Source organism: Triturus cristatus, chromosome 9 (genome assembly GCF_964204655.1).
Source record: "Triturus cristatus chromosome 9, aTriCri1.1, whole genome shotgun sequence".
NCBI classification, from domain to species: domain Eukaryota; kingdom Metazoa; phylum Chordata; class Amphibia; order Caudata; family Salamandridae; genus Triturus; species Triturus cristatus.
In genome coordinates, this window is record NC_140592.1 from 721,727,008 (window position 1) to 721,752,635 (window position 25,628).

The following is a 25,628-nucleotide window of genomic DNA, read 5'->3' on the forward strand; positions in this document are numbered from 1 at the left end:
TATACCCTTCCAGGAAAAAATCACATTCCACCGACCATGTCTCCTGCAGGCAGATGATCATAAATTGCTTGATATACATAATCCAATTATCTTTGATGCCAAACCTGTAATGTTCCAGGAGATAACATTGTTATAACTAGTTTTAGCCTGTGTGATTTTAATAGGTGATAACCCGGCTGATATTACATTGCCCAGGCCCACAGAAACCTCCCGTCAGTCACACGCCTCCAAACCAGATAGAGCATCGTATCTATTCTGTGTCTCCACATTAAGCCCATTATTACAATGACCAACAAAATTAAATCTATTCTGTATTTCTCCAGAAGGCCCACACCCACCTTGATTAACATTATACACATATGGTGCATTAAAGGCAGGGGTCAGAATTGGATTTGCTGGCCTAATTCTTTTTTGTGGGTGCGGATCTTTATTCAAATGTGCATAAAAGTAGCCCAAAGGGTGAACAGATATACTATCCATATTGCACATTAGTAAAGATGCTCTTAATAAAATTGTTGCCACGTGTTGGGGATGCCTGAAATTGACAACAATATAGTCCCCACTGCTTGTTTTTCTGGACGGGCCAACCCAATTCACCCTTCTTACTGCTAATATTTGGTCCGAATATGCAACAGCGAAACCGCAATTTTTACTGAACCATGCAACTGTTTTATTTTTTAGTGAGGTGTGAGATTCCTCATGTGGTAGAGTTGAGTGGTCATCACAGGGTGGAACATTTGTCAGCACCACCACATATGGTGCACAATCAGGTGGAAGATTAAGATAGCGGCTTTTCCGCATATCCCTGCGGTCATGTCTGCCCTCCAGGGCTATTGTGGGGTGAGTAGACGACGGAGGTATGGCTAATGTCGCAGGAGAAACAGGTACTGCTACAGCAATTTGCTGTGGGGTCCAAAGGACATTCCTTGTCATAGTTTCCTGCCCCTTTTCCACAACCTTAGCTCCAGCCATAGTAGCTGATGCCAGGTGTGTAGTTAACAAACCGCCAAGTCTGTCTACTTCCAATGCCAGAGTGTCAAGCATAGTTGTCAGAGGTCTTAACAACTCCTCTAATTTAGCCTCCATCTTTACTTCCAGTGTGTTAATCAATAGGGTAAATTGCTCTAGATTTAGATTAGCGTCACCCTCACTGTTTCTACTAAGAGTAGAGGATCTTAAATCACTGCAGACCGGCTGAATTTTGTCTGCTCTTTTTTTATTGTGCCTCCCAACCCGTTTTAATTGTGCTTTCCTACAAGAGCGCACCGGCCTTAGTGCTAATGGTGCTTTCACTATTTCCTCAGTTGAGATGTCAATCGAATCTTCCTGTGATTCTACATGCACCTGGGCAGTGACCGGTATCTCCACCCTATCTCTGAAATCCTGATTGATGCCCCCATCTATGTCAATCACTGGTGGGGTCATGACTTCCTGCTCTACTAGAGTGTTCCCCAGTCCTAGAGAAGCCCTACGATCATTATTTATCCGATTTATTCGTTTCACCAGGTAATTATCTAGGGTCCCTGGCACGGGAACAGTTTTGTCTGGTTTCAATTTAGGCATTATAACAAATATAGATAAAATGATACACAGAGCAAATGACACTATGCACTAATAGCAAATAAAACAAATAAAGTCCCACTTTTTCAAATGGTAACCAGCGCAAAAAAGACCCAGTTCACAAACCCAGTCCAATGGCTTCAATCCCCTGGTTGAATGGACCTCCAGACGCACAAAAGCATAAACAGTTTCCTACCGCAAGGGATGCTTGAAAAAGGTAAACCTCCCTTCACTGAGACTGTGCCGATCCGCAGGTGCGGTTTCATCAGCAGGGGCAGGGGCAATGAGCGGCAGAAAAGCAATCCAGAGGAGTGTAGCAAGTAGAACAGAACAGGAAGTGACAACCTTCAAAACTCCAGGGGGACCATAACGTTAAGGGATTGGCCCTGCCCTGGCAATGTCTGGCGATGACGGGCAAGGACGGGCCTGCCCTTGGCCCGGGCTTTGCCCGGGCGCTGCCCACGCGCGTCCCGCGCTGCGGGTGGCGCCCCGCGCTGCGGGTGGCGCCCCGGTCTTATGAGGGCTTCCTCCCCTCAGCTAGCGTTGTGCGCGCTGGCAGCGCAAAGCCCTCTGGGGATTGTAGTTTCACTTCGCCCAAACAGAGCCGTTCCCCTCACGGCTTTGGAATTACTGGTGCGGGGCGAGGCATCGATTATGGCGGACACTCCAACAAACAACCGTTCCCCTCACGGTAGGCAAGCAGGCAAGCAGACTTCAAAAGTGGCTTACCTAGCATCAGCAACAGCAAATTACAAAGTGCAGGGATGTTGTCGCCTTCTATAACTCTTGGTGTCCTGTTAGTTCCAGCATGCGGCATCCCAGCAAAGCACCTGCCGCCATGACACTTGTATGATTACAGTTGTAAGCCATTAAGGATTTAAGAGCTAATAAGGTGGAGGATGGGGACCTCTTGCATCTTGGACCAGGGGTGCCACCTGGGGCGAGATCCAGAAAGGACTTGCAGAAATCGCACTGGTGTATGGAGGGTGGGGTGAGTTCTAGAAAATAGCAGGAGATACGGGGGTTCAACTGGAAGTTTCTGGCAGCATTACCTTAGTCTAATGTGTTTCTGCACTAATATTGTCTGGCTTGCTCTATTGTGGGATTGCTAGATCCACTGCTTATCAGGCTGATACTTGACTGGCTGAGAATCCACCTTCCTTGTGGATCATGTGATAGGATGAAAGTCCCCATCTATCTGTACAGCTGTAACCTTTCTAACAGTTGTCCCTTTGTCCCTAAAATTCCTGTGGATGATTGGAAAAAAAGTTATTGGTGCTTTATAATGTGGCTACTGTTGTTCCAAGTTACATAAAAAAACTATTTTTCATTATAACAATTTCATCAAGCTCAAACAAATAGATTGATCAAACAGATTCACAAACCCCAACCAATCTCATATTCATACCAGGCATTCAATCATGCATACTCCAAATAATATAGCCAGCAACACATTACACTATTATTAGGTGTTTTTGGGTATATCCTAACCCACAAATATAATAAAAGCAAAAAATATATTTTCATATACCTTGCGCAAAGCCAATACGTTTATATGAAAAGGGATACTGAAGAAGGGGCCCAGAAGAAGGTGGTTTTAAGTGATTGAGGACTACTGCTCTTGGTATGCATCAGTTTGAGTGACATTTAAACCCCTGTAATCCACACTAAATCTAATCTCTGGTTTTACACCCTTTGAGTGAGGTTTGGGGACCAGTACCACTGGGCTAGCCCAGGGACTGTTAGAGTGGGTTTAATCACCCCTAGTTCTAGTATCTTGCTGACCTCCGCCTTGATGCAGACTTTAACTTGATCAGACAGTCTGTAAATCTTGTTTTTGACTGGGAGGCTGTCACCAGTGTCCACATCATGGACACACCATGCTGTCTAACCATGTGTCAAAAAAACAGCTCAGCAAACTTGCTTAGGACTAGGCCTTGGAGGAGTTTGTGGAGTTCGAAGCACCAAAAAACCGCAGCCGCACTCTGTGGTGTTTCGTGAATGGCGGAGTGCGGTAAGTCGCACTGATTTTTAGCACTGGGAGTTTGTCTCATGCTGTAAAATCAGCGCTAATAGCCAAATGTGCAGTACAAGAGGGAGCTGCTTTTTTCTGCAAATCAAGTTAAAGTTCTACCCAAGCGGCAGGTTCCCCAAGGCAAGCGCCAGGTTTCTCAGCGAGAGCGGTAGTGACCTGCCTTGACTGACCGTGTTGAGAAACCTGGCCTGGAGGTGGTCTAGCGTTTGATTTTTCTCTCTTGCGCTCATCAACTGAACGTTGGCGAGCTGCGCAAGAGGAAAATTCCACTTTGTGCCGCTTCATGGAGTTTTTCAGAACTCTGCGTGTTGTGGAAAAAATTCTGCGAACGCCGGCAGAGCAGAATTCATACCCCACCCCTACTTAGGCCTTGCCTGCAGTCAGCTTGCTGTTGTGCAGTAAGAGAGTCTGCTAAAACAACACCCTCTACTGAACCATCTTTTGGGTTGCTTGACAGTAGGTCAGGAAGGGGTTCCCTTTTCTTCTCTTGGCCTCCATCAGTGACCATGAGCATGGTCATATGAGCTTTGTGCTGGTGATCTATAGGAGTTTTACACAGACCTCTATGAGGACTCCTAGGGGTGTCAAAGACTACCAAGTAAGTGACATCCCCTTTCTTTTCCATAATGGGATAGGGCCAGTCCACTTTTCCTGGAGGGCTCTGGGAGCCACAGGCTCCAACACCCACACCAACTGACCTGGTTCGTACTCAACCAGTGCTGACGTTTGGTAATACCATTGCTTGATAAGCTCCTGCCTTCTTAATGGAATCAGCCATGCAATTATGCAGGCACACTACATAGTTAATGATGTCCAGTTTAGGCACTTTAGGAGGTTTCTCCCAGCCTTCCTTTACCAAACATAGTGGACCCCTAGCAGAATGGCCAAACAGAAGTTGAAAGGGGCTAAAGCCAACCCCCTTATGTGGCAACTCTCTGTATCCAAACAAGAGGTGTGGTAACAGGACATCCCATGTCCTTCTGAGCTTTTCAGGGAGGCCCATTATCATGCACATAATGGTTTTGTTGAATCCCTCAACTTAACAATTTGCCGGGGGATGATAGTGGGTGGTGAACTTGTAGATCACACCACATTCATCCCACATAGCTTTCAGGTATGCTGACATGAAATTTGTCCCTCTATCAAATACCACCTCCTTAGGAAACCCCACCCTGGTAAAGACACCAAGGCTTTGTCACTGCAAGGGCAGTGACAGTCCTGAGGGGAATTGCCTCAGGGTACCTAGTGGCATGGTCCACTATCACTAGAATTAATGTTCCCAAATGCGGTTTTAGGGTCAAGGGGATCAAGGGGACCAACTATGTCAAACCCTACCCTCTCAAAGGGAGTCGCAATGACTAGAAGTGGAATTAAGGGAGCTCTTGCCACTAGCCTGATGGGTGACACAGAAGCTCCTTCCCTTTTTGAGGCATCTGGGGTGAATAAAAATGGGCAACAAACCTGTCCCAGGTTTTGGTTTGTCTCAGGTGTCTAGCTAGGGGGATGACATGTGCTAAGGTCAGACTTAACTCTCTGTGCTCTTGGGGGGCCACCACTCTTCTGGCTGCTCCTGATTTGGGGTCCCTGGCCTAAGTGCACAAAAGCCCATCTTCCTAGTAGACCCTGTGGTTACCACTGACATCTCCCTTTTCTTGCCTTGCCGCTTGTTGCATAAGGCCTTGAGGAGTTGGACATGACTTTTACACTTTGCATGGGTCCTCTCTGGAGGGTGCCCGTGCATGTAGGAGCTCTGCCAGGTCAGGCCAGGCTCCTTCAATTGCAGTTCACTCCTCCGGCACCAGGGTATTTTCCTCAGAAGAACTCCACCCCTCTCCTGTGACCTCTTTGAAGCCACCTTAACATATTTCTTGCCATCTCTATTGTATTGGGAGCCTTGGTCCATTATTTGAGTTTCCAAGCTCCCATGACTTCCCTGATGTGCTGCTTGTGCTCTTGTGGTCACACAAAGCCACTCAGGGACGACCACCATTTCTGCATGAGCCTTCCTTTCCACTTCTGCCCAAGCAGACATTTTCAGATCATTTCCAAACAGACATTCCACTTTGTTGGCTGGGGACACAACCACCTTCTTTGGGCCAGTAACTTCTCCCAACTCTAAGCTTACCCAGGCCTTGGTTACCTGGTGACTAACACCAGGTATCATTTGGTTTGGGAAAACCAGTCTAGCTGCCACCACAGTGACACAAATACTGGTATGCCTCAAAGCCTCTACTTCAGTTCCATTGATCTTTGTCCTTTGTCTATACTTCTCCATGCTTGGAAGTAAGACAGCCACCCCACCCAGGGACACTAAAGTAGCCCAAGTGTAACCTCTGGCCTCTCCAGGGTATATCTCCATCCCCACTGCTATGCTAGCCAATTCCTTGGATTGTTTACCACTGGGGGGCTTTTTGGAGCATGCTGCATCTCCCTACTTATGTCCTGGTGGATGACAGTCATGACATATCCCATAAGCCTTTACAGGGCTGCAATTCTTACCTTGATAACACCTACCTTTGGTCTGGGAAAGTCTTGGGGTTTACCCTCCTGAGAAGAATTTTTGTGGGCCTTTTGAGAACACCTTATTTTCTATCGTTGTTGCTACTCACATCTTTCCCTTCCTGGGGAGTCTGAGCACAATTTTTCTGGTCACTCCCACCATAGGTCTTTCAGGACAGCCTGGTTCTCACCCATTTGTCAGCCATCTTCCACAGCTCTCTGGGAGAAAACAACTTGGAATCCACCAAATGCTGATGCAATTTTTCTGTGGTACAATTAGTCAACAGATACTCTTTCATAATTAAATTATATAGTCCATCATAAGTGTCCACCTCATTTACTTTTATCCAGCCTTCTAGTGCTTTGACTGAGGAGTCTGCAAAGTCCGCCTATGTCTGGTTTTGACTTTTATGGGTGTCCCTAAATTTCGCTCTATACTCTTCTGTGGTGAGTCCAAATCCATCTATCAAGGTCTCCTTAATATGCTTAAAGAACTCAGCCACATTCTCATTAAGGGTCAGAAGTCTATCCCTGCTTTTACTGAGAATAACTCCCACAATAGAGAGCTCAAATGCTGGTGACCCATCCTCCTTGTTTTGCAGGCCCTTTCAAAGGCTGCAAACCATTTGTCAAATCAAATCAATCTTTATTTTGCATTTGATTAAATGCATAAACGTACATAAATAAGACAGTACATATAATAAATACTGTGTACCATGAAATGCAGGTACAGTTACAAAGCAGGTCAAGCTAAAATGCCAATTTAGGTTTTACTTGAGGTAAAAAAAACCATTAGCCAGAGCTCCATGTGCTGAGTCAATAAAGTTAAAACACATGTAAATAACATACATAGGGATAAAAATAAAATTAAAAATAAAATTGATTTCAACCAATAAACAATTAACAAGCTCATGCATGCTAAATATAGCTGTGCAAATCTGGCTAGTATTAGGAAGCTTAGCACAAGAGCCAATAAGCATTTACATTGCTCGTACATACAAAATATGACTGTGCAAATCTAACTAACATTAAAATTAAAAGCTGAGCACGAAAAACAATTAAAATCAAGGTCTGCCCCTGATGTAACTTCATTCGGATAAAAGGGGAAGTCCGTTAGTGACCCTACGACTTCTTGACGCAGCTTGTAGGAAGGAGACCAAAGTAAAACAGACATATGGGGTTTCTAGATTCTGTAACATAGCAAGAGCCATTGTTTGGGAGCAATAACTAAACTTCTTCAACGGGGGATAATATATTGATTCCTCTCTTTTACATAGAAAGTGCAAAAGAACAAAATGTGCAAAGTTGATTGAGGTGACCTATTATTACATGGGCAAGAGGGGAGTTGTGAGATTGAGAATGCATTCATTTGATACCCCAGCATTATCAGTATATAATTCGATCGAAATCTGGTTAGAATATACCTGTGCTGGGTGTTCTCAACAAAAGAAAGTTGTGATGGAACATCTTGCTGTGAATGTGATAATCCACAATGGGTCGAAACTGAGGTTTTCCCCCTGCATCTATCCCACCTTTCAGAAGCAGTTTTCATAATAAAAGGTTCCTTTAACATTGATTTAGGTAAAACTACACACAGAGGCTAGGAGTGTCAAAAAGTTCCAATAGCCCCAGTGTTGTAAGAGTATGTTTTACATAGAATAGCCAGGGGATTTTGTGGTTGTGATCTAAAGACAAAATATCTTTCAGAATCATTTGATTCAGATCAGCACTATTCGTTTTCCACAATGGCAACCACAGGGAGAGCGGGGCCAGTTTGATAACATCGCTGATGTAAGGCAGATCAGCTTCCTTGTGAGCAACAAAATTACTACAAGGTGTTGGAACTGCTAACAGCCGGTTAAGAAAGTTGTCTTCTATTAATTGCAAAGCTGCAGTATCTGCTATCCCCCAGATCCCTGCCCCTTAAGTAGCAATAGATCTTGATTTAGGCAGATAGATTTTGATTAATTCCGGCACAGGCTTACTGCCCAGTTTTTTCGCAAAGCAGAAAATTACGGCTATACTCTTCCCCATACAATCTGCCCTATTCTGTACCATCGCCTTCCAAGACTGTTTTGAATCGAAGACCAGCCCTAAATAATTAAAACTTAAGACCTGTTCTATTTTTACCCCATCAAGGTAAAAACTTGGTGGTTTCTTTTTGGCGCACCACCCCCATGGGTAAAATAAAGGCCTTGTTTTTGTTTCCTTGAAGGTCGAGATCGGACATAAAGGCCGTATAATCAGTGACACAATTTTTAAGTGCTATGGCAGTTCTTGCTATTTGGAATATCATCACTATCACTAAACTTTGAGACAATCCTTTGGGGATCTTAGGGTAAAAAGCTTCCTCTTTTTCCCTATTAAAATTGTTGCCACCTTTATCTTTTTGCTTCAAGCCCATTTTGACCCTTCTTTCTTCAAGGGCTAGTCTTCTTTCCTCTAATTCAATCTTTTTCTCCTCCAGTGAGAGGAGATCAAGCTCTTCCTCAAGATTTACTACTACACTACCAGTAGGGGGTCTGCTATAGTGACTTCTATCAATTCCTGCTGCTGATGGGGGTCTGGGAAAGGGTGTTGAGTTTGGGTCTTCACCTTCTTCCCTTTTTCCCCATCATCTTCAATCTGGGCTGGGGCATCACCGTCACCCTCTTCAGAGTCTTCTTCTGAGGAATGGCCCTCTCTCTTTAGTTCCGCTTTCTCATAGGAGATGAGGGCCTTCGCCAGGTCCTCCATTTTAGCTGTCTCTCTGTAGATAATGCCCCTTGCTTTTCCCAAAATTCTTAGATCACTGATCTTCAGAGCTGAGATGACAGACAGGTCAAGATTCTTGTCAGCCTCCTGTGTGCCTAATTGTTTTACTGAAAGTTAAGACCTTTTTAAAACTTTACAAGAACGTTTAAACTTTTTTCTAACTTTCTCTGTCTTTTACTTTACCTTTGGAATGGGGGTCTACACAGGACCATGAACTTTCAATTAAAAAAATGTCAAAAAAATTTGAAAAATAAATTTTTTAGTCTAAAATCAATAGTGGATTTCTTGTGCAAAAATCACTTATGACCAAATGGTAATGCAAGACACAAGGCCAGATTCCTACCGCTGGAAAGGGGAGTATTATGCAGTGAGGCTGGTTGGGCTTCACCTTGCAATACTCTCACAATACCCCCGAATGGGTCCTTTGGATTCACAATAATAAATCCCTAGCTCAGTCCTGGTAGTGTGGCACAGAGCAGTCAGGCTTTACTAGAGGAACATATGTTAAGCAAATCTGAGTACCAACATAGATGATAAGTAATTGGCACAACTCAAAATCAATCTGACACCAATTTATAAAAAATAAAGCAGATTTTAATATAAATTTAAGACACCAAAACAAAGACAATTGAATGAGTGTAACCGGAGTTATGGATTTTAGAAGGAAAAATGAATCAGTGCACTACAATACTGAAAAACTTTAACACTGCGGTCAATGATGAAAAAGCACTAGTGACAATTGGTCACCTGAAGGTCGAGTTGCGTGGAACCCACTGGGGGGTAAGGTGATACGGGTCCCAGACCACAACAGTCAGTTGAACTTTACCTGAATCGTAGTGCCCGGGTCCAGACTTGCTCTGGCTGTCCCTGGTGCTGAAGCGGGAGCTGCAGAAAGCTGGTTTTACTGCTTAGATGGTGCTGGTGAGGAAACAGATGCATAAAAGTTGACAAAGGGGCCACTGAGGTGGTCAGTTGAAGGTGCTGCGGAGTTCCCTCGGATTACAGCGTCGAGTGAAGGTAATGGTGGCTGGACTGGCCACCAACAAGCCTTGGCAGTGGTTTGGATATTTCGACATCCAGAAGTCCGGGAGAAAATTGTAGCCACCTGAGACTTGCTGGGGGTCAGGACTACATTTTCTCACAATGTGCAGGCCCATCTAGTTTTGGGAGATTCCTGGAGGCAGGGCCAGACTGGGAACCACAACCGGCCATGGCAAAGTGCTTGGCCGGCTCCCCCTGGGGGGGTGTGCCGCCAAGCTCTTTGCCAGGGCCAGCTTTCGGCCAATTTTGTTACAGGGCCGATTTTGCAAAAACAGCCCTGTAACAAAAACGGCCCCCAGGGGCCCAAAACCGCCACCCACCCATGCGGCGCACCGTGTATTGCCCGGTGCCCGCTACGGCCAGTCCTGCCCTGCTTGGAGGGCCCGATGTCTAGTAAATCTTTGGCTCTGGGAGGGCTGCAGGGGACTAGATGTCGTCCTGTAGTGGCATAAATTAAAGTACATCATATAGTAGGAGTGCAGGTGCTTCTATGCTCTTGATATTATGTCTTGTTATCGTGGACGCCCATGGAAATTATTGTAACCCTACTAGTAAGAGTGTAGGTGTTTCTGTGCCCTATGTTTGCCTACTGTGATTCATGTGCTTCTCTTACCAAATAGGTTACTGTCTCTAAACATGCTGCATTACTTGTAAAGTATTTCTGGTGTATGTTGTACTTAGTCTTGCCTTGATCAGGATAATATGTACTATCTGAATAACTGCATAGTGTGCAATGTATTTATGATTCCTGTCATTTTGGTCTGGTTTTATGTACAATATCATATATATTTTTACATTATCCTGTGTGGAGTCTCTTTTGTGGTGTATTTATTGTGTTGCTGTCTGAGTGCGTTGCACAAACAAACGCATTACACATTGCCTCTGATGATAAGCCTGCCTGCTCTGCGCCAAGCTACCAGAGAGTGTGCACAGGTTATCTTTGGTGTGTAACTCACTTACTCTGTCTAGAGTGGTGGGTTATGCCTGGCTTAGGTGCATACCCTAGCCAACCAGAACCCCCATGTCTAAAATGCCCTAAGTGGGCTGGGTATGCCCAGACATGGTTCTCATGCACACTGCGTCACTGGAACCAAGCAGTACAAAGCTGATGAGCCCATTACTAATTGAAACCGGTCATGGTTTCTTTGTGTTCCGGTTTAAAGAGGACCTGGCTTGGCTGTTCAGGCTGGACTGTTCTTATTGGAGCAGGATCAATTCTGATTTCCACGTAGCTGGGTCCTAACTGAGGTGGCATGGTGTACAAAATAACAATGGATTGGGATGCACCCCGAGTGATTACCAGTGGCTGATATTAATTCAAGCATTCCATCCTTCACTGTTTTGTATTCTTATTATGTCACTCTAAGTGAGACAGATATGCCCAGACGTGGGTCCAGTGCACAGTGTGCCACTTGCACCAAGCTGAACCAGGCTGATGAGCCCATAACTAGGGTGAACCAGTCCTAGGTTGCTTGTGTTCCGGTTCAAGGAGAACCTGGCTTGGCAGTACGTGCTGGACTGTCTATTGGAACAGGGTCAAGACTGGTTTGCATATAGATGGCTCCAAACTGAGGTGGCATGGTGAGCAAAAAAATGATTGTTTGGAATGCAGCACAAGTGGTTACCAGTGGCTAAGATTAATTCAAGCATTACATCCATCACTGTTTTGTATGCTCATTGTTTGGCTTTTTCTTTCGCTATGGATCCAGGTTGGGAGCTCATATAAAAGTTGTTCGTGCATATGTGAATGTGCTCTCTGCATACTAGAGAACTGCATATCTAGAGTGTGGATCTATTTTACAGATTTTAACCTTTCTAAATGTAGGGGTGACATCAACTGACTCCATTTTCTACACACTTCCTTCCTTCCTCGTCAATAGTATAACATAAAACAGTAGCTTACTTTGCTGATGAATGACTCTTGTCTGCTTCTTGAAACCTGTATCCTTCACATGAGGATCTCTGTTAGTTTCTTTCCCACCTCTTGCCAGTACGATTGCAGCCTTAAACAGGTACGAACATGTGCAGATCATCATTCTGTGTCTATTGAAAAATGTGTTCGCAAATAAGGAGCCAACTCCTGTTAAGGTTCTTTTTGTTCCATCACTCAAATAGTTCCAAGAATGCACTTTGTTCCCGTCCACTAACTGACCCCATTTGTTGATTCCTACCTCTCTATGTGGGCGGCATAGGTGATCACTCATGTTCTCTGGCATGCCTGCAGAGTCACACATGGGGGCCAGCTTTGCAGAAATATGAGCTATCCAGTATAGATCAAACTTCTTATCAGAGCCTGGCAGATGCCTATAATGCCTATAGCCATACCTCTTTGAAATATTTAGGCGCCCCTAATTTATATGAAAAACCTTTTGCCGCAGATTTCCTCCACCATTTCATGGAGAAGGTCACTAATAGCCGCCATTGGAAGGCCCAGCAATACAAGTGAAAATCTGGTATCGCTAAACCACCTTTAACTAGTGTTCTTTTTTTTCTTAAGAATATTCTTATGCCCTTAAAAGCCCCCTCAAGCTGATTATTTTTTTCCATGTAATTTAGGTATAGTTTTATTTGTTGACATTCAATAGGATATTTTAAAAAAGGAAGTGAACTTAGGCAAAATCAATATTTTACTATGTTTGCTTGTCCCAGAGGGGAAACAACTGTTACACCACATGCGTTAAAACGCATGCTTTTACCCCGCATGCCATTACAACGCAAATGGCTTGCTGTAGGGGGTATAAGGTGTTGGATTTCACTCCAACACCTTCCCTACTGTTGCACAGACTGAAGTTGGAATAGTAAATTATACTATTCGAACATCCAGCGCAACCCAGAGAGCAAGTTGGGGTAATAAATTACGTTGTAATGGCATGCGGGGTAAAAGCATGCGTTGTAACGTCATACAACCATCCCAGAGGCGTTTTTTACTTCAGTATGCGTTGTGCCACATATAGCATTAACCCTTTTGATGCTTGTGACAGAGCGGTTCCGTCATGCGCGTCAGTCACGCTGTACGGATGACGGAACTGCTCCGTCACGGCCCCGCCCGCGCACGAACTCTTCAGCACAGCGCGGTAATCCGGTAATACGCGCCGTGCTGAAGGGGTTAAAGAAGAAAGGGTCACTTGCAGGTTTCAACCTTCATGCCGATGTTTTTAATTGACCAACTTCAGGAAATGGTGGGATGCGGCAAACCACACAAACACAGGATAATCAGCAGCTGGCAGCCAAGAAACAGGTAAACTAAGGTGGTGCTATCATCTAGGTGGGAAAATAAACTGCTGTGCTGGAGTCTTTTATGAGAGTTTGAGCTTTTGGCATGGTAAATGACAATGCCTTTTATTTATGTGTTGTTTCTAAAACAGATAAATGAAAGGCATTGTCAGTTACCGTGCCAATAGCTTAAACTATCGCAAATGCGAGACCTATTGCATTGCAAATGTATGTCATAACATTTTTCAAAAGCATTAGGAGAGAGCGTGGGAGGTTACAAAATGAGACTAGGCGGTACGAAGGAGGTACTACTAAGCCTTTTGACCAATGAACAGTCACAGTTTATAGTGGACAATGACACAAGCCAATGAAAAATGTGAGCGGAGAGTCGGCGGGACTTCAAGTCCCTACCTCAATACAGCATGCTTCGCAGAGCAGCATATGCACTGTCCAGGCTCGACCTAAAAAGCAGATTGCATCTGTGCTTCACTGGACCAGGCATATGCTCTGCGCAAACAATACCTTAATCGACACAAAATACAACAATTACGAGTGATACCTGCAGAGACATTTTATGGACTTTGCAGGCTGATCACAAATTCAAATGCCTGTGAGATGGAGCAAAAAGAACCCAAGGCAGGGGTGCCTGTCCTCCAGAGCCAGGGAGGCCACCTTTTAAATTCCAACAATTCATTAATTCTTACCAGGGCCAGCTCTAGAGCAATGCGACTGGTGCAGCCGCACTGGGTGCTGACCTGGAGTGGGGGCAATCAGTGCCGGACTGGGAACCACAACCGGCCCTGGCAAAGTGCTCGGCCGGCCCCCTCGGGGGCCGCCGAGCTCTGTGCCAGGGCCGGTTGCGGTTGGATTTTGTTACAGGGCCGAATTTGCAGCTATGCTGCAATAACGGCCCTGTAACAAAAACGCCCCCCAGGGGCCCAAAACCGTCCCCCACCTGTGCGGCGCACCGGGGGATTGCCCGGTGCCCGCTACGGCCAGTCCGGCCCTGGGGGCAATGACCTCAGGGGGGTTGCCTGAGTGTAGCAATAGGTACGATTTAAAAGCACCTGCTGCAGAGTTGTTACTTGCTTGTCCAGCTTTCAGGCAGCAATAAAAATGTCAAGATAACTCTTGTGATTAATGTTCCTGCTAGAGAGATCGGAGTTTTGTCAAGTGCCAATTTTAACTCATCATAAAGCAGCGCAGAGGGTTAATATGCCTGCTGCAAAGAACAGATCTGTATTTTATGTGGACAGCTGAGTGGATAAATAAAGCCAGCCTTTACCAACACTTTTAAACAAATTAAATGCATTTTGGAGAGAGGCTATGGAGAGATGAGTGGCACTTTTGCTGGGTGGTAGTGAGGGATTCCGAAGAGATCATATTGGGGGGGGAGGGGCACCCAAAAAGATTGTCAAACGGCGCCGCCAGTGCTAAAGCCGGCCCTGATTCTCACCCACCTCTATCTCTTACGTCATGGCTCTCTTGACCCTGCTAATTATTGTAAACTAATGCTCCTCCGACCTGTGATATGATCATTTTAAAGCTGTTTCTGTTTACAAGGCTCCTCCCTCCTACCCTCACACCTCTGATCCCTTCACCTCACCCCCCTCTCAACAGTTTGAGGTGACCTCACAGCTGCCTTAAGCACTCCAGAAACTCATGAAATAACATGTAGAATAGCATAACGTAATATTACATTAATTCCTGTGACCCAGTCACAGCACACACAGGTCTGCTCATTTCGAAGGGAAGGGTGCCTATATCAGTTGACACAGTTCTGTATTTTGTGCCTGTTACTGGGCTCTCCCTGTAATCGGGCGACACTCGAAGGGCCCAGGAGCACTAGAATGGGGGCACTTGACATGTCCCTTGGTGAACCCAGGAAGAAATGTTTCCTCTTGCCAGAGTAATTCTTAATACAACTGCAAAATCTATTTCACAAGTCAGTAGGCAGGCGCAGGCTGAGACGTGAGTGATGAAAATAATGACACAGTCGACTTACGTTTAACCAGCACTGTAAAACCTCCTGCACTCAAGCAAGCATTTCTTCCTGTTTCGTTGGCACTACTCCTGGCGCTTATTTCGACACAAAGGGGCATATGTACAAGCCGCTATTGCCACAGGAACAGCACTTTTTTTGACTTTCCTGTGGCGATAGGGGATTCGCCTTATTTACAAGGCAGCGTTAAGCCACTTAACATGGCTTAACGCTGCCTTGTATAAATAAGGCACCCTTTCAAGCTATGCTTAGCGTGAAAGGGGAGGACAATGGGTGGGAGGACAATGGGTGTTGCAGTGGACGTTCCACGGCAACACCCATTGATTATGATGCTGCTTCCTATTTACAAGGGAGGCATAAATAGGAGGCAGTGCCAGAATTAAGACTAGGGAAAACCTGGTCTTAACCTGGCATAGCGAGGAGAAATGTTTCATTTTTCCTAGTTTTTGCTGTTTTCATCGTGCAGCACACATGAAAACAACAAAAGGCCAATAATTGTTTATGTACAGGAAGGTCCCTCTTCCTGCACATAAACAATCATTTTTTTTAAATGCCGTTTTGCAGCTTCTGTGTGTGTTGCACACACAGAAGTTACAAAACGGCATTTCAAGATTGTTTATGTGCAGGAAGGGGGACCTTCCTGGTCATAAACAATCTTCCCCTGCACTCAGACACCCTTGCACTTTGGTGCAAGGGTGCCTACTTTGGCACTAAGCTGCTAAACACCAGCGCAGGGGCAAACGCAGGGCTGCACCATATTCTTGTAAATATGGTGCAGCCCTGCGTTTCAGAAGTGGCGGAGTGTGTTGTTAAGCCAAGGAGGCTAAAGATACTCTCTGCCGCTTCTTTGTACATATGCCCCAAAATCTATTGAAATTGCAATATGTCCATTAAACACCTTAACTTTCATTAGGGACACAACTTGCTCTGTAGCATCAGGGACGACCAGTTGGAATCCATGGCGTGCCTTTCACAAGCTAATATATTCTGTGGTGTTAATCCAAGTGGTGCAGTTGAAGTAAGCCAGTAGAAGTAAGCCATTCTGAAATGGTTGCCAAAACTGTGTTCTCAGCATACTAGAGAACTGCGTATCAGGGCCTGTATTACAATAAGTGCACCGGGGGTGCAAGGGTGTTTGCGCCTGCGTCCCCTTCTATAATACCGATAGCACTGGCGCACCTTAAGTGCCAGCGCTACCTTCAGAGCATGTTCCCTCATTTGCAGAGGGGCGTGCCCTATGCAAATGAGGGAATTCCTTTGACTCTGCGCCCACGCCATATTACAGACGTGGGTGCAGAGTCAAAGAAGCACTCAGGAGGTGCACTAACAGTACGCCATTAAAAGTTGGCGCACTATCAGTGCGCCTCCTGACAGCAGCCCTCTTCAGGAGTAAAGGGGGTCCCATGGACCCCCCACACATCGCAGTACAGGTGACTGCACCCGCATGCAAGGGGATCTCTATTCCCCTGTAAAATTGCAGGCGGATGCCGCCTGCACTGTGAAAACATGGAGCAGCTGCTCCGTGTTTTCACATGAATGCCCTGCCCACAGGGCAGTCAGAGTTCGCTGCTGCCCTGGTGGCAGCGCATACGTCATAATAGGGCGCATTGCGATTGTTTGCGCCCGGCCCACCTTTTAAGAGGTGGGCCGGGCGCAAACAATCACAATGCATAATACGGCCCCTAGAGTGTATATCTATTTTACAGGCTTTAACCATTCTAAATGTACGGGTGTCATGGACTGAATCCATTTTCTACACACTTCCGTCCTTCCTCGTCAATAGCATCAATTAAGAGTGGCTTATTTTGCAGATAAATGACTCTTGTCTGCTCCTTGTTGCCTCTATCCTCCACATGAGGATCTCCGTTAGTGTCTTACCCACAGCTTGCCAGTGGACTACGAAAACTGTGAGCATAAATAAAGTTAACACAGAACCAAGACCTCCTCTAACTACCATCAGGCCTCACAGTGACCACTGATGGGTGTCAACTTCTCCAGTGTAATACAGCTTTTGGATTGTAAAAACGTCCAGAAACAAGTTCGAAAGGAAGGGACACTGGCCTAGGTACGTTCCATCTGCTTCCTGTTAAAGACAGGATCAGGTACAAACGAGGACTTCGGCTGCATAAGTGTTAAATTCACCAAGCCCTGCCTCACTTGGGATATTCATAACCTGGCACAAGATATTAACGTCTCCGGAGAAAAATGAAATCTAGGGTTGTGGGTGCAGATACTTCTCTGGGGCAGGTCCTGTTCTCTGGAACACGTTTTCCTTCCAACCAATGGCAATTTCCACGTTTTAAAGCATTAAGGTAGCACCTACTTATTCAAGTTGTCTCCAACGAGTAGCTTGTGAGCTACCAGTAGCTCTCCTGCTAACTGTGAGTAGCCCTCCTGTGTGCAGCCCACCCTATGACTATCGAACCTTTTGCTTGGTTGAATTATATGTATACCAAGGTTAAAAAGCATGTATTCAGGACAAAAATGGGTGTATTTTCACAAATCATAAGCTGATGTCTGCAGAAAAATAGTTGAATTTTCAAAACGTGTTTAAAGCTATTATTTGAGTTGGAGAGATTTATTACTCATATTTATACCTTGGTGCCGGGGGGGATTCTAGCTATGGTTTGTATGTACTACCCATGTGCTATTTCAGCTCAAATTGTCAAAGCCTTTTTTACATTACTGCTGGAAACCCTGCCTAATGCATTGACATGTTCACTGCTGACCCTCTTGGATAGTATGTTCACTTTTACATCACTAGTATTAGTAGCTCGGGATGATTGTCATTGAATATAAGTAGCTCTAGTTATAGAAAAGGTTGGCGACCCCTGTTTTAGACCTTTAGGGTGACTGGCGCCAAGTCACCTCGCGAAAGGTGGTGCGGGCCTTACAAATGTGCTCACTCATTCTGATATTGAAACAATGGCATGAATGTTATTTATTTATTTATAAAGTTTTCTATAGCGCGAACATGATCCCGAAGGATATCAGATTGCTACAATTGGAGAGAAGGAAGGTAATAAATGCAGTACTGGCATCAAATAAGAATATTAGATAGAACAGTTACAAACAAAAGGGGTCAATAGAGAATAATACAATAACTAGTACATAGTGAACTACGAGGGGAGCAAATGATAAGTTAAAGAAGAGTGGCACCCAGCGCAGGTCTTAAAGTTGTAAGTCCAGTACTAAGAGAAGACGATTAGAGAAGAAGTGCTAAAACCCTTCTACTGAAACCGCGAAAACTCAACAAGAAGAAAACATATACCCGAACCTTTTCAGGGATGGCGCCCAGAATATGGAATGCGCTACCCCCAGAAACCAGACTTAATCCTTACACGGCATCTTTCAAAAAAGAAGTGGAATCGCTTTTCATGGCTAAATTCACTTGAGCATGGACTACGGTTATATTGCTACATAACATTTCTTCTTCACAGATCCTTTTATTGTATATTGGCCTGTCAGGTCTCCTGGATACTGTAACTACATTTTGCTTGTTATGCATTGAATGTTTTGTTATGCACCTATACCCATGTATCTATGATAGTAGTTTTTTTTTGTGTGATTTTTTTTTAACATCAAGGACCAGCATTGAACCTTATGGTATTTTCTTTGTATTTATGTAACAATGTCACCTACCCTGTAAAGCGCTCTGATACCCCCAAGGGTCTGGTTCGCGGTATATAAAACTTTAAAAATAAAATAAAAGATTCAAACCCATTTAAGGTAAGAACTTGTTCATAAGGAATCTTTTAGCTTCCAATTTGAAAGTGACCATGGAGGAGATTTTGCATACTTTCGGTGGGAGATAGTTCCAGATCTTCGGGCAGAGCCAGAGAAAGCTCGGTGACACGTTCTCTTTTTGCGAAAAATCTGTGGTTTCAGGAGGAAAGAGTTAGCACTTCTTGAAGGTCTACCCGAATCATTCTAATATTGAGAACATAAAATGCATTATGGTCTCACTCCATTTTGCAAAGAGTGCGAGTCCATTTCTACTAAGGTCTTCTTGAAATCTTTGTTTTCAAAATTTGAGAGACATGAAAGTTTAGCAAAAGAGCTCTTATATCTGAACCACTGCCACGCTCCCCCCAGAAATGACATGCCCTGACAGAAACCCTTCGCCATGCGACAGGCCTCCTGTAGGACAATGGCCGCTGCCACATTGGCATTGCTGCTTTCTCCTTCCAAGAGAATCACCCTACATGGAATTTAAATGTATAAAAAATTTTTAATGAGCGCTGAAAACCCATAACTTCAATATTATTACTTGCTTCATACCGCCAATCCACAAACACAGAAAAAAACACAATTCAGGGAAGCTTCATATAAATCCTCTTAGGCTGTATCTGCCCCCATAAGTAGCATTTTCCACATCTTATCTCCCTTAATCTGAGAAGATAAAGCCCACATGCTTTAATTTGCTGAAATAAATTGCTACCTTCGTGGGCGGCTATTCCCGGAATTGGCAAGCCGCTGACTGTTAAAGTAGATGCAGGCAAAATTTGAAAAAAGGGGCGAGTGACTTTATCGTGCAGGGGGCTTTCAGCAAACAGAAAAGAAACTATGGGACAAGGACTCAGCCAGGACTTAAATTGTAGATAGGGTGACCAGGCACCCCGGATTTGCCGGGATAGTCCGGTTTTTAGCAGCTCTCCCGGCAGATTTCGGCAGATTTGGCTCATGTCCCGGTTTTTAGAGAGGGTCGAGTGAAAACAGTGAAAGTGAAAGGTGTTTTTTTAGTCTTTCCAAAGCAGGGCTATTTAGCAGCTGTTATAAGTAAACACTTTTATTAGCAGGTAATATGCTGGTTTTAAAAATTACATTTTGTTTATTTGTTTAGTGCTTCTGCGTTTCTATGCTGAAGAGGGCTGTTATCTTTGCTGCTTCGTTAATGTAAAATTGTAGTCCTTCCTCTATTTTTGCGAAATGTCCTGGTTTTTCGGTCACAAGTTCTGGTCACCCTAATTGTACAGGTGGATTCAGTTGCTGGACCAGGACTTATTTTTGGTAACAGCGACTTATTTTTCACTTTCAGAATTTGCCCTTGAGCAAGGAGACAAAGGAAGAAAAGAGAAAGATAGGGGTCCCTGTGCTGAATTAAACACTGAGCGTAACTATCATTGTTCTAGAAGGTGCGTTGACACAGGGCCCAGTGAACTGGGGCAAACTCCAACCCAATTATGAATGATTTGCAGTTGTGGAGCCCATTAACGATACATTAGTACCCTACATGCGCCGCTGCTTGGGGCGTAGTTTACCAATTGCAATAGGCCACAATAAGGAGGCTAATTGAACCTAGGGCCGGTTTTAGCGCTGGGGGCGCCCGGTGCGAGAATCATTTTTGGCGCCCCCACACCCCATGACCGCCTCCTCTGATTCCCTCACTGCCACCAGGCATAAGTGCACCTCATCTCTCCAATCATATTATTGCTAAACACAGCACCCCCACACGAGGTCGGCGCCCCCTCTACAGGTCAGCGCCCAGTGCGGCCGCACCAGTCGAACTGCCCTAAATCCGGCCCTGATTGAACTGTATAATCAAGACAGGTTAAAGGCCAACGTTTGCCTACTTTATTCCTGAATACGATGTGGGAGGTAAAGGAAAGTGTTATTCACACCCTGCGGATGTCCAAACGTGGGGTGTGTTAATTGCTGGGTATGTAAATACCTAATTTTCCAATGTTTTTTCAGGAATTCCGCATGTATTGAAATGTCCTACACGTTTGTCTCAGTTATTTTAGGCAGGTTTGACTTGGAGAAATTTACCAGTGTGTATTTGCCATTGGTGTAGTAATTACCACAAGTGTGCACAAAGAACAAAAGACTTGTGTTGCACAGTACTTCAGGTTGAAGGAGTGGGTGCAAGTCAACTTCAGAAGAGGTGAGTTTTTACTTTGAATCTGAAAAGAGTGGCTTGCTCTGGCCCAGGGTTTAAACTGAAGCGTGTTTAACAAACTGTCTGCATTGTGAGAGTGCACGAAATGGAGTGTGCCTGGGTGAGGGTGCGAAGTGTGCAGGAGCGGAAACTAGTTTTAATGTGTGTTTGAGGTAAATATCTGCTTCTAGCAATAGACCATACGATGAGGGACTGAAGCATCCCTGATCCTAACCTAGCAGAAAGACAGCAGCACTCTCAAGGTGTCCAAGGTCAGGAGGATGATAGTCAAGTAGTCGGTTTTTACTCCCCTCGCACTTATCTTATGTGAGTCGCTTGTGGGGTGCATTTATGGTGCCTACGCCTAATTCAAGGGACTAATAGGAATGCAACCAAAGTAAGTAAGGAACAGGAGACAGAGGATGAGATGTTTAGAGGGTGGGGGAGGTTGTTGTAGGGGATTGTTGACTTATACTCAGGTTTATGCTATACAACTGAAGCCCTGAGTACTATGTCGGTCGGAGTTGCCTCTGACCGACATCGCTTCGGATTGGGAACCGACCGACCTCAGGTTGGCGGTTCTGACTCTAACAATTAGGATGCGACCACACATGGTGCAGTCGCAAACTTCCATTTTTCAATGGGAGCTTTTGCGGTGGGCCAAAACCGCCCACAGCACAAGCTCCCAGTGAGAATTGGAAGTCTTTAAACAACCCTGCATGGTGCCTGCCACACGGTGCAGGGATGTGAAAGGTGGCACCATAGGTGCCCTCCAGGGAGGGCCAGGGAGAAAGGGGGCCCTGCTAGGGGCCCCCAAAGACACTTTCCAACAGCAGTTCCATGTCGGAAAGACCAAAATAGAACTGCTGTTAGAAAATACCATCATAATCCCGACTGTGGAAATGCCATCCTTGAGGGATTATGAGACCTTTCTGACTGGCGGACGGGCTCCTTGAGCCCATCAAAACCGAGTCGGATTTCCCCGCTGGTTTAAACTCCGACTGCCGTCATTATAATACGGCGGTCGGACTTTAAATCTACAATGTCGGTCGGAAAGCCTCCGACCAGCAGTTGGAGGCTTTCCGACCCACATTGGAATTAGGCCCTGAGCGTCTACTGATAGCATAATAAGGGTTTACTGGAGCTATGTCGGGAACTACCTGAAAGTCTGTTTGGAGCTATCTGAGGGTCTCTTGCTATACAATGCCATATTCGTACCCTTTAGAGGCGTTAGGGCACTTTGCTCCATGCAAATTCTGGTGCAAATTGAAGTTCAATAAGTGCCCTCCAAAAAATTTCTAGTTCCGACTGAGGCTGACATCAAACTCAATTCATGTCAATAATGTGAAGCACATTTGGCCCCACAAAGAAGACAGAAAATGTTAAAGTTCAAAACTGTAAAGGTTTATTAAAAGATTTGCAAAGTTACAAATTCAAATCATCAGGAATAATTGTAATTCAACACCAGTACTTGAAGGCATTAGTCAATATATTCAAAGTAGTTCAAATCATAAGAGCAAAAACAAACTGTTAGAAGGTTGTCTAAAATAAAATGCTGCCAATCAATGCTCCAACAGAGGGGATCTCCCTACAGTACTAAGCTAGGGGAAAGTCAGAGAAATATGAATAAAAGTCAAGATAGTGGAATTCTGCTAGGAAGTCTCCAAAAGGCTGGAGCAAGCAGCTCCTCTAAATGATGGAAACATGAATTTGAATCTAAAGGCAGGATGAAAAATATCTGAATCTAAAGGCAGCTAGAAATGGATCTGTATCTAAAGGCAAGTGAAAAGGCATCTGAATCACTAGTGTGAGAGCAAGAGAGAAGAGTGTGAAGGCAATATAAAGGGCATTTTCATCTAAACACTGCAAATGACAGAATTCTAACATTATCAGTAACACATAATTTCTCAAACAGCTAACCAATCAAGTGAAGACAGATACGATACAGTTTCAGTCTCATTAAAATATACAAAACTTTCTCACAAGCTTTGCTGGTGCGGCTAAAAGTTCTCCATTTAATTAAGAAATTCCACCACAATCTCAAAAAACAGAACATTCTTTTTCACATCAGAGATGAGAAAAAATATAAGCGTGACATATTGATCACTGTTGTTTCAGCTTTTTGACTGGAAAATAAATGTTTACGTTTCATAAAGCAAGGTGGCAACTAACATTAGGCGTGTAAAAATACAGGCCTATATTATCTATAATCAATCTAAGCATGGAAAAATACACTTTTACTACAGTTGCCTACTAATGTTGATATATGTGTAAACAATTTAATTATGAAAAAACTATGAAGTAATTATAACTATTGCCCCCATAATGCACTGTCTTGTTATCAATGATCTAATTTCAGATGTGATGATGATAATGAGCAAAGATTTACAAAGTGTGACAGATGCTCCGAAGAGTGTCCCAGCGCTAAACTCCAGAGCAAGAAGTTAAACCCGGACAAAAAGCCATTTTTTTCAACTTATTATTAAAAATCTGTTCAGTCTCTACAGGGGATGGTCAAGGGGAAGTTTATTCCAGGCAAAAGACCCCAGATAGGAATCTCTACAGGAGATGGTCAAGGGGAAGTTTATTCCAGGCAAAAGACCCCAGATAGGAAAAAGAGTGGCCACCTTTTCTAGAGCGATATATCCTTGGCATCACTGCCAAGGTAAGATTGGAAGAGCGAAGATCCCTATAGGAAAAATAAAAATAAATTCTTGTTGGAAGATGTTGAGGGCCTACATGATCTAAGGCTCTAACGGTAAGTGCAAGAATCTTGAGCCAGTGAAGGTAATGGAGATGCAGGAGTCCCTAGTTCTCACAGGAAGATTAAGAAACAGCTGCATCACCACGTATTGTACAACCTGAAGCCCATTTAATAAGGAGTAGGGCAAGCCCAGATGCAGAACATTGGTACAATCCAGCCTCGAAGTAATTAAGGCCTGAAACCAAGACAAGCCAAAGTGTGTGCTTCTACATCTTTGAAATGGCCGGATGCTTTGCCATTGGTGTTGATGAGTCTGAGCAGATCACCCGATCATCATAGGACAGAACTGTCTCCCCATGATATCATCATGGGAAGGACAATGAGATTGGCAGCAGTACCTGCAAATTAGCTCATGAACAACACTTATGATCTGATACTAGATCACTGAAAAGGTTTGCCTGACATGGTGCATTCTGTGTCTCATCCGGTTGAAGCTGTTACAGCCCCATCACACCAGGAGCAGTACCACGACTTAAGTCCTGGAGACTGGGTGGTGGTGAAGAAGCACGTATGAAAGTGGTGCTTATAATCTCATTGGCGAGGGCCATACTAAGTCATACGCGTGACTGCAACTGCTGTGAAGTGCTGAGATCTTCCCAATTGGATCTATTACTGTCCTTACTCACAGGGTTCCATGTCCACTTTATGAAATAATAGCACCTCTCCCAGAAGAGCCAGTGGTGGTCGAGAAATTAGTGGCCATGACAGAAATAGACTTGGTTCCTGAGGAAGGAGCTAGTGCTAGAAAACCACAAGGGGCAGCGGAAGAGACAGGTTCCACAAGGAGAAAGTGCTTTCCCAGATATTCATAAGGATATAGAGGATTCAGACCTGAGTGAAGGAGGAGAAGAGACAGCACTCAGGAGGTAGAAGTGAGTGAGAGTGCCCTGCCGAAAGTACTCATCTCCTGAATGGACACCATTTCTTGCAAATGACAGGAAGAACGAGTTCTTGGAATTTTGGGATCATTGTGAAAGTTCAATTAAAACTTCGGGAACTTGATCTCCAGTTTCATCTTATCTTTGAACTTCCTTTGTTAACAAGACTAAGCGCCTTGAGACTTCTTATATTAGATGTGGCTGAATTTCCCTTTTTGGATGCAAACGAGTTTCCTGTACTAGTTGATAAACGGAAGCATTTCCTATTGGGGCTGATAGTGAGTGAATTAGAACCACATTTCATATACTTTGTAGGGAAGAAAAATTACTGAGGCGCAATGGAACCAAAGGAGACTAAGGTTGTCTTTAAGAAGAACATGGAGTAGGGCTAAAGAAGACTAACAAGAGTCCTGTGTATATTTTGTTGCATTTCGTTTGAAAATTGATTTGCTGTCTGCACAGGTGGAAAACGACAGATAAGTCTCTGTAGCTGCTGTGTTCCACCCAAGGTTTAGATTCCAACGAATTAATGGAAGCCAAGCCTAATGCTATTAGGCATAGATATGTCATATTAGGCACACTATTGGCTTTAGTTGTAGTATTAGTTATAGTGCTTATAGAGCTAAATTCAGCAACAGATAATTCAGGGGCATATAAATCCACTGTTGCCCTTACCATGCAACATTCTTCTGATAGTAACATGGAGTTGTGGGGGGTTTAGATTGCTTTATGAGCATATAGACACAATGAATGGTAGAAATGATGTTTGTACTCAGTTACCCGCTTCTGCGTCAGAGGGAATTTCTTATCATCATCTCCCTCTAACATATGGTATTTCTTGTAGTCTCCTACTAAGTATATTTTATGGAGAAGGTAGTTTTCAATATTATTTTTCAGATGATATAGTTCTCCCACAAGGTCCCCTTATCAAACATAAAATAAGAATCCTTATTTTAAAGGTCCAGAGATTGCAGGCAAATATTTTCTAGCTCTTAAGTCATTGG